Source organism: Staurois parvus, unplaced genomic scaffold, assembly GCF_062004578.1.
Source record: "Staurois parvus isolate SC_StPar_1 unplaced genomic scaffold, SC_StPar_1.0 ptg000544l, whole genome shotgun sequence".
In the NCBI taxonomy this organism is placed as follows: Eukaryota; Metazoa; Chordata; class Amphibia; order Anura; family Ranidae; genus Staurois; species Staurois parvus.
Window position 1 is genome coordinate 8,156,366 of NW_028318340.1, and position 16,036 is coordinate 8,172,401.

A 16,036-nucleotide genomic window follows, 5' to 3' on the forward strand; every position below is an offset into this window, starting at 1 on the left:
TGCCACGATGATTTTCATTACAGTGCAGCAAAAAGTATTCCCTCTATTGCATTTGGAAGGCACTCAACAAACACAACCCACTCTTTGACTAGGACCACACTGCAACTGCCCAGCAACCATATGTTTTAGGGGTTAAAACAAGGCGTTATCTCGCTTCTCAATGGCCCTTTCAAAAGTGATCCACCAATGAGGGCCTTACAGAGGGAAACTCCAGTGTAAACGAGACCTTTTTCACATGGGCAAAAGTAAGAATGGTGGCTTGGGTGGTATGTACTGCTACACATATAAGAGAGCCCTGAGTGGAGGGGGGCACTCTGGAAGAAAGTTGCATCCCTAGTGGAAACAAACTAGATCCCAGAGCCTCAAACACCACACAGAATGTAAAGTGTCCAGTACAAGCCTGTACAAGTGAGTTTTTCCACATTGTACAGTTGAATTGTTTCTCTGTAAATTTTTGGTTTACCAATGACTACGTACTGCAAGAGACTACCTGAAAAATCTAATTAGGAAGGCCCAACCATAACAATGTTGCTGTTAATTCTGAAGAGTACTGTACAATCAGATTGCTGTATATGTGATCAGCATTCCACAAATATCGCCTGAAAAACTGACTGTAGAACTGGAATACTCCAGAGAATATTTTACTTGCATCTTTTTCCCTTCTTCGTCTTTCAGGACAGCACTTTGAAAGACCTTGGCTCCTCCACACCTGAGGAAACACCTCCACCCAAAATAAAACGCCTGCCTCCCCCCTCCGACCTAATTTTTTCGCTGTTTCCTCCGGTGGGGTGACACGCGATGGAGGCCTATCCAGGTGCGGTCAGAGACCGGAGGACTGGTGAAGGGAGAAAGGAAATTTACACCACCCTGGACATTAAAGAGAATAAAAAGCCCCTGATGTTACATGACTAGATGTATCAGGGCATGAAAGAGCAGTTCTAGTGGTGGTTCAGGGGATAAAGCAGTGAGCTTGAAAGCATGAGGTCATGAGTTTTGAATCCCCAGACCGGCGAGTTGGTTGGTACATAGTAGGTAGGTGGTACTCATAGCTAGATTTTTTTGGGTCCTTGACCAGACAAAGACACTTCAGGGGATAGACCATTTCCTAAATGGGATCTGACAACGGTCCTTAATGTACTGACAAGATCCCCGTTTGAACCTCTAGATTTGAGCTCCCTAAGGGCCCTGACTCTCAAGATGGTTTTCCTTGTAGCGATTACTATTGCAAGAAGAGTGACTGAATTAGAACCTCTGTCAATCATAGCCCCCTTTTTTTTTTTTTTTTTTTTTTTTTTTTTTTCCCAGGTATTTACGGATAGGGTTACATTTAGGACAGTCCTTTGTACCCAAAGTGGCCTCGAGTTTTCATAGAGGTCAAGATATTACATGCCTTCGTTTTGCTCTAATCCTTCGTGTGACCAGGAGGTAAGGTTTCACACGCTGGATGTGAGAAGGTGTGTTCTTTATTTAGAAAGGACGAAAGAGTTTCGGAAATCAGATTTGTTTTTTGTTTCTTTTTTGGGTGTAAGGAAGGGTCAGAAAGCTTCCGGATGCACATTAGCTAGGTGGCTAAGGCTAGCAATCGGGCAGGCATATCTGGACGAGGGCCTGGAGGTCCCAGAGGGCATCATGGCACATTCTACTCGTGCCATGGTGGCCACACAAGCTGAACGGCCCGGTGCTTCCCCGAGGCAGATCTGTAGAGCTGCGACTTGGTCCAGTTACGGCACCTTTTGTCAGGCATTAGACTCGACCTGGTCTTGGTGCAGGAGCAAGCCTTCAGACGTAGGGTTCTGCAAGCAGTATTCCCACCCTAGAGGTGAGTGCTCGCTTATCCTCCTCAAGGTACTGTACTGAAAGACGAAGAAGGGAAAAAGCAAAGTTACACTTACAGTAATGCCTTTTCCAGGAGTCTTTCAGGACAGCACCGGTTTCCCAACCTCTGTTGCATGATTTTCAAGAGATACATTTTGTGTTTTTTGGTGTCTTATGTGGTGTCTCCCCAGGTGACCGGAGGTGTTTAAGCGTGAACTGAGGTCAGAGGGGAGAGGCAGGCATTTTATTTTGGGTGGAGGTGTTTCCTTAGGTGGAGAGGATCTGAGGTCTCTCAAGGTGCTGTCCTGAAAGACTACTGGAAAAGGCATTACCATAAGTGTAACTTTGCATTTTTTTCCCATATAAATGTAGCGCTACTCCTGAAGAAGCTGCTAAGTGTAACAGGTTCTTTTCCCGAACAGTGCGGAGGCAGTCAGGCACACAGCAACAGTCCATTCACTTCAACTCAGGGCTCCAGGGGCAGTCAGCCCCTCTCCTCTCAACTCACAGATCCATCTCCACAGGCACAGGGATAACATACAAACCTAAGGCCGGTAGGGCCGTGCACGTTCGCTTGATTATCTAAACATTAAAGGTGAGGATTTGCTAATCTGTTTCGACCAAAATAAGCAAACAGAAGGACAAGGATGGAAAATTTCTGTCAAATCTAATGGGAACGATCACATTCTAATGATTGAATTAACTTTCGTCCGAGAAATTGTAACTTTTCTTATGTACTTGTCAATCCTAAAGTTTAGCATTCGGTCTATGAAAATCAAAACATTGGTATGATACTCAAAGAAAAGTTATTCAAAATTAGTCAAATCCATGAAGAATTGAACGATCAGACGAACCATTTTATAATTTCATGTCCAAACATTTAAACTAAATTCTACAGGTGCAAGGCCAGCTTTACTGTACTTTGCATATTCAAGCAGCAATTTGCTCTACCTTACTGAAAGCAGCCTGTCTGTCTGACAACCATCTCCAGTCTGCACATTCTAGCAAAGACAAGCTGTATGCAGTTATAAACTGTGAAAATAAAGGGATCTTATTCTGGCTTTCAGTGGTGTGGAATTCCTTTAGTGTTATTGCTACATGTTACAAGTCAGACCTGCAGTGAAGCGTTAAATTCTTTCAGAAGCATTAGCATATCTGAGAAGAGTCACTGGGCTGCAGAGCTCTTAAAAGACCAGTTTGAGCTGGAGAACTCGTTTTAATTATAGGTTTTAGCTGCAGTCTAACTAGATTTTGCACCTAGGTTTTTTCTGTATGCTGTTTTCCAAGTGCAAGCTGTCGTTAAGCATGCTGGCTGTAAAGCTGCACAAAGCTAGAGTTATATGAGAGTAGAAGCCGGGTGTAACATGTTAGAATTTGCATAATTCAGTCGTTTCTTCTGACCTTGAAAAGAGTCATCCCTTGGAAAATATTGCTCTACCCACCAGAGGTGCTTAAAATAAAACACATTCCATTGAGGAGGGGGATAGACTGGCAAGGCTATTCAGAAAATCAGTGACAACAACTACTTCAGATCCTGGAAGCACCCTTTTCCCATCATTACCCATAATTGGCCCAATTAATGCCTAAGCTTCATATTGGATGTGGAATCCACCCATTTATGGCCTTGGGCTGGCCACAAGCATTCGTTTTCAAGCAATTTCATCATAAATTTGTATCATAAAACTAACAGAATGGACCAAGGCAACCAACCATTAACAAAGATCATTTCACAGTGTCAATGGAAAACCGTGGCAGCTTGAGTTCATTAGCTTGGTCAATTTTGAGAATGAAAGCTAGTTGGTGATGTTGTTGATATTGCCTTAAAATTGCCACATGTATTGGCAGGTTTCAGATCAGAATGAAGGGATATCATTTGAATGGACCTTTTAAAATTTAATGGTAAAATGTAATCAGTCTGACAGATCAAATCTGACTTGTGTGACCAGCATTATGCTTTTGACAACTGAATTGAATTAGCCAGCAGTAGAGTGGTCTTCTGTACATTCCTGTAAGCACCTGTCAAAACATTAAAGTGTAGGTGTTGATAAGCAATTTGTGATGGTTTGCAATGGGGATGAGCAGAACAGCTTGTCCCATACAATCCCCCCAGGATAACTATGTACCCCTTACTAATTCAAGTGGGCCCCCTTATTTTTAAAGCCCCCTGCCCTCAGACACCCACAACCACTGCCCAGGGTTTTGGGGAAGAGGCCTATGAATTCATTAATATAAGGCCCCACCCCCATGTTGAGCATGTGCCCTGAAATAGTTCACCCCCCCTTTTCTGGCCAGTCAGCCTGCATGCTTGTATTATTTGTCTGGTATGGGTTTCCTGAGAGACCTCATTTTTTATGGGATACACCTTTAAACATATTTGGAGGACCTTTTGGGGGTGATCTCTGTGGCATGTATTGTGTGTGCGCGTGTGTGTTTTTAATAGAAGCCAGAGGGGAAATCACACTGGTACATGTTCCCCAGGGTACTGAACACCCCTCCAGTTTTTTCTGACAATCCTTTGCCTATCAGTCCAGAAAATTGAATATTCTTGATTTGACAGATTCAGTTCCCATTGATTTCAATGGATTTCAGGTCTGGCATTGAATTGAACCCAGGGTAGTTTGTCTCATCCCCATAAATGTGTGAAGATCCCAACACATTTACATCCTTGAATTCTGTGACACATATTCACTATGCCCTGTGAGCAGGCACTGCTGTGTAGTGGTGCATCGAAATGAAAATTCTGGTATCAAAACTGAAAATTCAGGATGCACTTGCCATAGACTGAAAGCAAAATGGACAGTTTTTAAAAATGCATACATTTTTTAAACGCAATTTTTTGGGAAAAAAATACACTTTAATGAATTAAAAAAAAAACAAATTACAATATATACCACAATTTTTTGTAAAATATGAAAGATGATGTTATGCTGAGTAAATAGATACTCAACATGTCATGCTTTATTATTGCACATGCTCGTAGAATGGCCCCAAACTATGGTAATTAAAAATCTCCATGGGTGAGGCTTTAAACATTTTTGCAAGTTACCAGTTTAAAGTTACAGAGGAGGCCTAGTGCTAGAATTATTGCTCTTGCTCTGACGTTCGTGGCGATACCTCACATGTGTGGTTTGAACACTGTTTACATATATGGGCGTGGCCTACATACGCGTTCACCACTGCACAGGAGCACGGGGGGGGCAGTAGGACTTTAAACATATTTTGTTTTTTATTACTTTTTTTTTTTACACTGTCCCTTTAAATTTTATTTAATTACTTTTATTCCGATCACAAGGAATGCAATCATCCCTTGTGACAGAAATAAGCAGTGACAAGTCCTCTTTGTGGAGAGATATTGGGTCAATAAGTCCCTACATCTCTCCTCTACAATGTAAAGCATTAGATAAAAAAAAAAGTATTGATCTAGTGCTTAAAAAAAACCCAGTGTATTGGTGCCTATTTTCATATCAGTCAAAGGGCGATAGGGGTATTTGCAGCCGAACCGTTTCAGCTAGCGAAATTTCAGTGCATCCCTTTTGCTGTGTCACACATTTCACGGAATCTGTCTTCTGAACTACAGAGGTGCTGAGAGGAGGAGTTTCAGGAGGTAGAATCCGTACAAGAATTGCTAATTGCAGGCAGCAAGGTATCATGTGATATGTAGTCCTTAGAAATTGAAGGTAAATAGGAGAAGCTGCAAAGCATGCAAGGAACCCAGAAAGTTGTGGAAAAAGATGAGCAGCAGACATGCAGCACTCACAACACGAAATATAAATAAGCTTACAGTATATTGGATTGTCAAAAATAACTATTGCTTGTGTTTAATGCCTAAGGGTAAAACAAATCTAAATGCCTAAGCACAATTTTGCAACGTTAACATGTGTTAGTAAAACCGTACATATTATCACAACTACTTTGTACATCCAGGTGAATTATAGCTTGTTTATTTCAGGACAAATTGGGCTTTCCTTTGGTGGTAAATGATCATGGATATCTCCTGATTTTTTTTTTTTTTTTTTTTTAATCATCAAAGGAAAACTGGCCCAAAATAGTAAAAAAAAAATCATTTTTTTTTTATTTAGCTGTGTGTTTCTTGTTACTACCATAACCTACCACCAAAGCACAACCCAGAAGTAATTCTCCAGCTCCTGACGATGGCAGCGATACCATATATGTGTATGTTATTTGTTGTCTGTACCCGGAGTACAGCCCAGAAACAATAGTGCACATTTTTGTTTGTCTTCTTTACCTAAAACACACTGACATAATTTTTTTTTTTTAAATCCTGACCTTTGACCCTGACTTTTTGACCTTGACCCAAACACTTACCCTGGCACTGAACTAGATCAAACCTTGATCTAGGTATCTTTTCTTTATTTTTAAATAAAGTTAGAGAGATGCAATGTATCTCTCTCCTCCATTCATAGAGAAAAAAAAACAAGGGGGTCAGGCTGTACAGTGACTGATCACATTAATAGCTAATCAGAGGCTATCACAGCAATCATGTGACCTGGAATCGGGAGTTCCGATCGTTAGAACGGGACCCGCTGCTCTCAGTGACATTGCGGTCTTAGTGCTGGGAGCATGCCGTGTGGCACGCTCCAAGCAGAAAGACAGGTACGCAAATATGCGGCCCCACAGAAAAAAGCACAGTTCTGTGAGGCCACATATTTGTGTTACGTCGGCGTCAAGGGGTTAATATTATTATTAGTGTAGCTAATATAATGCCAGTGTTCGAAAACAAACATGTATGCTGTGATCATAGAACTCCTTTAATGGTAGCATAAAGAATGTCTTTTGATTCTGCTACTGAAGGTATTACGAAACCTAAAAGTGATACAAAAACAATTGCAAATTACAGCAATAATGAACAGTTTTACAATCTTTTCATTAACACCGATAAATCAAGTGCTTAGTTAAAAGTAGCAAAATTGATCAATGTCAATGACATATGTACTCACTATATTTATACAGAGGGCCCTTCAGGGTTGGGATCCAGAGACATGTTCTTCCTGTTACTGCTCTTCTGAAAGTGTCTTTACCAGTGAAGTCACTAATCTACAAACTTTGTCCAAGTTTCCTTGCTCTAGACCAGGGGTGTCCAGCTCGTGGCCCAAGACAGCTATGGATGCGGCCCCATATGAAATCATAAACTTACTTAAAAATTTTGATTTGTGGAGGGAATTTTTTGCAAAAATGCATTTGCACCCAGTGAACACATGCGTGCGCAGAAATATTTGACAGTGTCTCTTTACTGGACTTTTATAAGCTTTATCTTCCCAAAGAAAAATCTCCCACTCTTCACAATCACGCCTTATTCATGTCATCAGTTTTTGGCAGCACCTATATTTGTGAGCAGCTATTTTCAAAAATAAAGCAGATAGCAACCCGGTCACATCGGGTGCCACTTGGCATGCGATTTGCATGCCAGGTGACTTGCAAATTGTATGTCAAGTCACACCCTATTGTCTACTTTTAGAACGGTCGGTTTGGTTCCAACTTGGTCAGAGCCACAACGATTTCTAAAGTAGTACATGCACTACTTTTGGTGTGATTTGCATAGACATCTGTGTCAGATGTCTTGCAAATCGCATCTCAAATTAGCATGTCACCTGACTTTGAAATCCGTGCGATTTCACTGTCCGTTACACGATTTCAAAATCGGCTTTGATATAACCAGGGTGTTAAGGGCAAAATTAGAACTAAAATATCTGATGAGCACCTTAAATTCATTGAGAATTTCTATTACAATCAAATCAGATAATGATGTGTTAGTTTATCAAAAACAGTGTCAAATATCACACTAGTTTTATGTTGCCCTCTTTTACTTTTATAATAAAAGAAAAATGAAACTTTATTACTCAAATAGGTACATTGTCTATATCAATGATCTAGTGGTGCCCCGAAATGAAAATTCTGGACCAAAACCGAAAATCCAAGATGCAAATCCAAAAAACGAAACCAAAATGGACTTTTATTTATTTATTTATATATATATATATATATATGTATGTATTAAATTTAAATTTTTAATTAATATTATGATGAATATGCATTTATTTACAGCACCTTTTTTGACAACAGACTGCTTTGACACTGAGCAGTTTTTGAAACGCTTTTGTGTTTAAAAAAAAAAAAAAGGTGCAAGAAAAAAGCTCATGCATCCATTTAAATTCAATGTTCTGTATGTCTTCACAATGCTTCCCTTGCGGCGTTAAAAATCCTGCTTGCCGCAATTTTTGGCGCAAATTTGGCGAGTTAAAAAAAAAGAAAACGCACACAGTGTGTTTTTGACATGTTTTTGATTGGTTTTGCGTTTTTTAATCTGCCCAGCAACAAGTTGTCCAAAAAACATCAAAACCGTGTGTGCAAAAATGCAAACCGCAATCCAAAACACAGACTGCATTGGTATGAACCAGGCCTGAAATGTACTGAAATTGCAGCAAAAAAGCACATGTGTTGTGTATTTGATGCATTTTGTGTTTTAAATCTGCCCAGCAAAAAGTTGTCCAAAAAAAAAATTAAAAAGCAAGATGCATCAAAAAATGCATAAAAAAATGCAAAACGGACAAAATGCAAACTACATTGGTGTGAACCAGGTCTGAAATGCATTGAAAACGCATGAAAAAGGCACATGGGTTGTGGTTTGATACGGTTTTTGTCACGACTTATGAAAATTGCACACTAAACGTGGTAAAATTGTGGCCAAACCGCAAGTAAAATCACAGGTAAAATCGCAGCAAAATCATGTGTTTTTGGCGGCCATTATCGGCACCTTTCTTTTTTTTTTTTTTGCTATCAGCAAAATGCTGATAACACTAATTTTGCCCAATACATTTTGGCCGCCGATATATCGATGCATCCCTAAAATGATCGTTAACTTGTGATCTGTTCAACTTTTTTTGCTCATTATTTATTATTATTATAATACAAGATTTTTATAGCCGCAACAGTTTACACAGCTCTTTACAATATAAAGGGGGATAGTACAATTACAATACAGAAGAATAGGAGGGCCCTGCTGATGTAGCTTACTGTCTGATGGAGTACAGTTCTTCGGTGAAGGTAGGGTAGGCTTCCCTGAATAAATTCATTTTCAAGGATTGCCTAAAGTCGGACAGGGTAGGAGCTTAACGGACATACTGGGGCAGGGAGTTCCAGAGGATGGGAGAGGCTTTGGAGAAGTCCTGGAGGTGGGAGTGGGAGGAGGTAACAAGGAAACTAGAGAGCAGGAGGTCTTGGGAGTTGTGGAGAGGATGATTTGGGTGGTATTTGCAAATGAGGTTGGTGATGTAGCTGGGCGTGATGTTGCGGATGGCCTTGTATGCTGTGGTTAGTATTTTAAATTTGTTAGAGGTTACTACACATCATTACTGCTGATTGGTTGCTAGAGGTTACTGCACCTTTATTATTGTTTACTGTTTGGTTGCTAGAGATTACAACAGATCATTACTGTTTACTGATTGGTTGCTACAGGTTACTGCACATCATTACAGCTCACTGATTGGTTGCTAGAGGTTACAGCACACAATTTCCTCCATTTCTTCACACCACAGACTGCAGAGGGGACAAGACCCACCAATAGAAGGAAAATTCTAGCAATAAGCTTAGCAGAAAACACACAACTATGGAGGTTGAGTGCAGGTAGGAAAAGAGCCCAATGTGAGCAACATCTCCGAGGATGGGCTGCCAGGGTACATAAAGAGTGCAGGGTTGAAGGGGGCAGTAAGTACAGACTGCAGGGTTGAGGGGTGCGCCGTGTACAGCGTGCAGGTTTAAGAGGTGCGCCGTGTACGGAGTGCAAGTTTAAGAGGTGCGCCGTGTACGGCGTGCAGGTTTAAGAGGTGCGCCGTGTACGGCGTGCAGGTTTAAGGGGTGCGCCGTGTACGGCGTGCAGGTTTAAGAGGTGCGCCGTGTACGGCGTGCAGGTTTAAGGGGTGCGCCGTGTACGGCGTGCAGGTTTAAGGGGTGCGCCGTGTGCGGAGGGCAGGGTTGAGGGGTGTGCGGAGGGCAGGGTTGAGGGGTGCACTGTGTGCGGAGGGCAGGGTTGAGGGGTGCACTGTGTGCGGAGGGCAGGGTTGAGGGGTGCACTTTGTGCGGAGGGCAGGGTTGAGGGGTGCCCTGTGTACATCCAAATTCTCCCCCTCCACCCCCCACCCCCAAGTGCAAAGCTCTCTTCTTAACAGATTTCAGTTCATAGCTCCCCCACCCACACACAGCCCACACACACACACCTTTCAGTAGAGAGCTTCCCTCCTGCCCCAATTCCTTTCCATCCACCTAGAAATGTTCACAGTGTGGCTGCAGAGGAATGCTTACAGTGTGTCCGTGCAAGCTGCTGGTGAGGAGGAGCTTTTGCCTGTGTGGATTCCCTGCCTACTCCCTCCTCTGCTTTTCTATGGAGATGATGTGTAGAGCAGGGAGGGATCTGAGCGGTCGCCGGGAGAGGAGCGTCTGTCACTTATAAATACAGAAGCTGTATTTACAAGTGACAGAAGTGAACAGCGCTGGAGGTGGTGGAATTAAGGCTGAAAAAATACCCTGACGAGTAGCGTGGGCTCAGGGGGCAGCTGCTTTGGGTCCCACAACAATGACTGGGCCCTGGGTAGCTGCCCCTTTTGCCCCGCATGAAAGATGGCCCTGTGTATTAGTTTAGCAGAAGCATTCATATAGACTGAAGGGGGGATAGCCTTTGTAAAGGCAGGCCAGTGAGGAGGAAGTTGCAGTAGTCAAGGCGGGAAATAATCAAGGAGTGAATAAATTGTCTTGTGGTGTTGTTAGTCAGGCTCATCAGCTACTCTTTGTTAGTGTATTGTATGTGATGCCCAAGACAATTCTTCCAATGTGGCCCAGGAAAGTAAAAAAGTTGTCTCAATTACAGTTTCCATATCTCTTTCTTTCTTTTCTTTTTTCCTTCTGTCTCTCTCTCTTTATTGTTCTTTCCTTTTCTTTCTCTTGCTCCTTCTTTTGCTCTCTCTCTCTCTCTCTTCCTCTCTCCCTCCCCCCTCTCTCTCTCTTTCCCTCTCTCTTCCTCTCTCTCTCTTTCCCTCTCTCTTCCTCCCTCTCTCATTCTCTCTCCCCCCTCTCTTCCTCACTCCCTTTCTCCCTCCCTCTTTCCCCCTCTCTTTCTCTCTCCCCCCCACCTCTCTTTCTCTTTCCCCTCCCCCTCTCTCTTTCCCTCTCCTCCCGTCTCTCTTTTTCCCTCCCCCCGCCTCTTTCTCTCTCCCCCTCCCTCTCACTTTCTCTCCCCCTCCCCCCGCCTCTTTCTCTCTCTCTCTCTCTCTCTCTCTCTCTCTCCCCCTCTCTCTCTCTCCCCCCCTCTCTCTCTCTCTCTCGCTCCCTCTCTCCCTCCCTCTCTCTCGCTCCCTCTCTCCCTCTTTTTTTCTCCCTCCCCCCTCTCTCTCCTGTATATTTATTACTATATATAAAATGTATCTATATTTATTATTACCATATATAAGTTACTGATTCACCTTCCTGACCTTTGTAAAGCTTTTTGGATGATGTCTCTGCCGTGCTACCCTACTTTCCAATCTCTGAAATATTCACCTATCAGCCTTCTCAACCTAACCTCATCTTCCAACTTAATACAATTGATCCACACTCCTATTCACTCTGGTAGCAATATCCTTGACCTTTTACTCTCTCATCTCTGCATCTTTGCAACCTCTCCAATACCCCATTTCCTCTCTCTGATTACAACCTTATCAGTTTCACACTCTCCCTGTCTTCACCCCCCTATTCTTTCAAGAAGTTGACAATTACCCATAGAAACTTACACGTTAACCCTTCTCTTCTCTGCTACTGACTGCCTCTATGTTGGGCTCTTTGCCCTGTCCTGCATGACCTTCACAGCTAACTCTTCTCTGGACACATTTGCCATTAGGCCCTGACTGCTACAACCCTGGCACATAGACAGCACCTGAAGTCTCAAAAGACATAGCTGTGTTCTTGCATGAGGCGAGTGTAGTATAAAACTAAATCCCTTCAAGGATGCATCTTGTATAAATCTGCCCTCATAAAATATAATTGCTCCCTTTGTGCTGTCAAACAGACCTATTTTATCATTCCCATTAACACGCTCTTAGCCATTCCTTGTGAACTCTTTTCTACCTTTTAAAGCTCCACTTTATCTCCCACCGCCTCCACCTAATAACTAATTTACAGTCCAGGACATTACCAACAGTTTAAAAAACAAAACAGATGCAATTTGTGATGAGATCTCCACTGTTCGCTATACTGTACTTGACACACCGGGGTTTATTTACTAAAGCTGGAGAGTCCAAAATCAGACTCCCTTCTGCATAGAAACCACTCAGCTTCCAGGTTTCATTGCCAAAGCTTCACTGAACAAGCTGAGGTTAGAAGCTGATTGGTTTCTATGCAGAAGGGAGTCTGATTTTGGACTCTCCAGCTTTAGTAAATAAACCCCACCTTGTCTACCACCACTTTTTTTTTTTTTTTTTTTTTTTTTTACCCTGTTACTACAGAAGAGGCCGCTAAACTTTTTTGCTGCCCACCTAACCATCTGACCCCTGAACCCTGTCTCCTCACCACCTGTTCACTCTTTCTCTATTCTGTGTTCTCTAACTAGATCTTCAATCTCTTCTGCTCTACTGGCATCTTCTCTCCCCCCTCTTAAACCTGCCCTGTTCATCCCCATTCTTAAAATCCCCTTGCTAAATACCACCAGTCTGAACAATTTAAAACCTCTTCCTTGCTCCTGCCTACCTCCAAACTTCTGAATGCCTAGTTTACAACCATCTGAACTGCTTCCTCACCAATACCAACCTTCTCAACCCCTTACAGTCTGGCTTTTACCCACAACAAACTGCCCTCTTAAAACTCACTAACGACTTACTAACTGCTAAAACCAATGGTCACTACTCTTCACTCCCTTGGCCTCCAAGACCCTGCTCTTTTCAGTTTCTTCTTTTACGATCTAAGTGCTCCTTCAGTGTCACCGGCACCTTTTGTCTCTTCCTTACCTCTTTCTCTTGCCATAGGGACCCCCCTCCCAAAGGCTCTGTTCTCAGACACCTCCTTTTCTCTAAGCACATCTCCTCCCTTGGTCATTAGATTGCCTCTCGTGACTTCCAATACCATCTCTATGCTGAAGACACCAAAATCTATCTCTGTCTTCTGCTCTCTAACTCCCTCATCACCTCCTGCCATGCTTGCCACCAGGACTTCTTTACAGCCTCTCTTATTCTCTGGAGCTTCCTACCCCAATCTTTCTGTCCACATCCTTCTCTGTCCACCTTAAGGGGATCTCTCAAAACACATCTTTACAGGGAAGTCTACCCTGCATCTACCTAACTGAACTTCTACTTTTTCCATCAACTCCCCTCCCCCCATAGTTACTACTAGTTACACAGTTACTGCACCACCACCCTTTTACATTATAGGCTCTCACAAGCAGGGCCCTTTTCTCCATGGTACATGGTATTGTAACTGTACTGTCCCCACTTACTTTGTAAAACAGTTTGCACTATATAAATTGTGGTATTGTAATAATTATATGTATGCTATTATAATTTAATAATAAAAAAAGTGTGTGTGTGTCTATCTATATCTATATATCTATATATATATGTGTGTGTGTGTGTGTGTGTGTGTGTGTGTGTGTTACTATAACATCTGTTATCTTAAAACCTAAACCTTAATATTTCCTTGCTTTCATTTGTTTCCTCAAGCCATTAGTTGATGGCTGAGAATATCGCTAAATGTAAATTTACAGCTGCACATTCTAAGCTAATATTAATATAACTGGGTTATTCTGAAGTGTTCTATATGTCAGCCACATATCTTACATGAAATAATTGAGTTGTTTAACGTCACAGCAGAAATGTGTAGTGGAAGATTAACTTCATTTCCAAACTCATCACGGTATTCACTGGGCATTGTGATAACATACCTTGTTATTATCTATTGTGTTACATTTGATCTATTTGCCTCTACCACAACATCTATCTATCTATTTATCTTAGTATGAAATGTTGAAGTAAACATTAAGCAAGGTTAAAGTTGATCTCCGATCTGTAACAGACCAAGTATTTTTCTATTAAACATATTTTTAAATTCAAGTAGCAACAGCATCATAATTTGTATTCTGTTGATTTCCAGCAATCATGTGTACAGCAGAACTCGGACTGGGATGAGCACTCCCAGGGATGAGAATGCTGTGGGATGAGACAATCGGCCTTTAGCTCATTGCAACACTGTAAGAATTCTCAGATGAGGTGAAAATAGACTTATGACCTCATCAGGGTGCATTTTTATTGTCCTAACAGCAGGCTGGGGGAGGGACCTTAATCAAGCTTAAAGCAACCCTGTCGCCAATATAAAAAACTAAATAAAATAGTTAAAGAATGTACTTATTCATGTTGCTGGGGGAATCTTTGCTTAAAGTGTTCCTAAACCCAGGACCCTGCATTCACTATATCTGGTCTCGCACAGAACATGGAAATGCAATTATTGTAGTAAATATAAACTGATAAATATCTTTTCTCATCAGCAGTATATAGGTCTTGTGACTTCTATCAGTGTCCAGCTGAGCACTGGTTAAAGCTTGTAGGAGGAGTTTTCATTCTCCTCTCACTGCCCTATGAGGCTGCAGGACCCCTGACCCTCTGTCTGGACAGTGCTGATTGTTCCCTGTGCTGATCACATGCACTCTCCTAAGAAAAAGAAAAAACTCTCTAGCAATACAAACCAAACTGAGCATGTGCAGAGTGTCCACGAGGCGATGAAATGGGGATGTGGAAGAAGGGGAGGATCGGAAAAGACAGGATCAAACATCCTTTTTACGCCATGCGGAGGAGTAATCCCTTAGGTTCCACAGTGAGTATAACAAGCATGCTTTACTACATATACAGACTGATTTTACTGTTGTGGGTTTAGTAACACTTTAGGAGTTCCCCTAACTGGAATTAAGGGGCCAAGCCCAACCCCTGAAAAACAACCCCACACCATAATCCCCCCTCCACCAAAATTATCACTTGGCACAATACAGTCAGGCAAGTACCGCTTTCCTGGCAACTGCCAAACCCATAAATGTTGGATTGCCAGACAGAGAAGTGTGATTTGTCACTCCACACAACACATCTCCACTGCTCTAGAGTCCAGTGGCAGCACACTTTACACCACTGCATCTGATGCTTTACATTGCACTTGGTGACGTAAGGCTTGGATGCAGCTGCTCGGCCATGGAAACCTATTCCATGAAGCTCTCTACACACTGTTGTCGTGTTAATCTGAAGGCCACACGAAGTTTGGAGGTCTTTAGCTTTTGACTCTGAAGACAGTTGTGGATATCTGCGCACTGTGCTTCAGCATGCACTGACCCCGCTTTCACGTTTCCCATTTCATCGCCTGATAGATTTTACGTGGCCTACCACTTCATGGCTGAATTATTGTTGTTCCCAGTTGCTTCCAATTTGTTAGAATACCACTAACAGTTGACTCTGGAATATTTCGTAGCAAGGAAATTTCATGGATGGAGTTATTGCACAGGCAACTTGAATTCACTGAGCTCCTGAGAGCAATCCATTCTTTCACAAATGTTTGTAGAAGCAGTCTGCATGCCTAGGTGCTTGATTTTTTACACCTGTGGCCATGGAGATGATTGGAACACCTGAATCACGATTTGGAGGGGTGTCCCAATATTTTTGGCAATATAGTGTATGTGGCAAATGAGGTTTAATGATGATATATGTAAAGTTTTTTGCACTTGGGGGTTACGAATATGCACATATCATACATACTGGGGGGGGTGGTACAACTGGGGGAATCAATGGTGGAGAAGGATCTGGGAGTTCTGGTAGATCACAAGCTTAATAATTGGCATGCAATGCCAAGCTGCAGTTTCTAAAGCGAGCAAAATCCTCTCTTGTATTACAAGAGGTATAGACTCCAGAGAGAGATATCATATTACCCCGGTACAAATCATTACTAACACCTCATCTGGAATATGCAGTTCAGTTTTGGACACCAATTCGCAAAAAAGATATCGAGGAAATGGAGAAAGTGAAGAGAATGGCAAAAAAACTGATATGAGGCATGGAGGAGCTCAGCTATGAGGAAAGATTAGAGGAACCAAATTTATTCTCTCTTGAGAAGAGGAGATTAAGGGGGGATATGATCAACATGTATAAATACATCAGTGGTTCATATAGTGAACTTGGTGTAGAGTTATTCACTTTAAGGTCATCACAGAGGACAA

The 16,036-nt window shown here is 42.2% G+C and overlaps 1 protein-coding gene across 1 annotated transcript in view; it reads right to left on the bottom strand.

Moving 5' to 3' along the window:
- Positions 1–16,036, bottom strand: part of FRY (FRY microtubule binding protein) — a 578,133-nt gene that overhangs the window by 405,623 nt on the left and 156,474 nt on the right. The gene's annotated exons all lie outside the window — the stretch shown is intronic.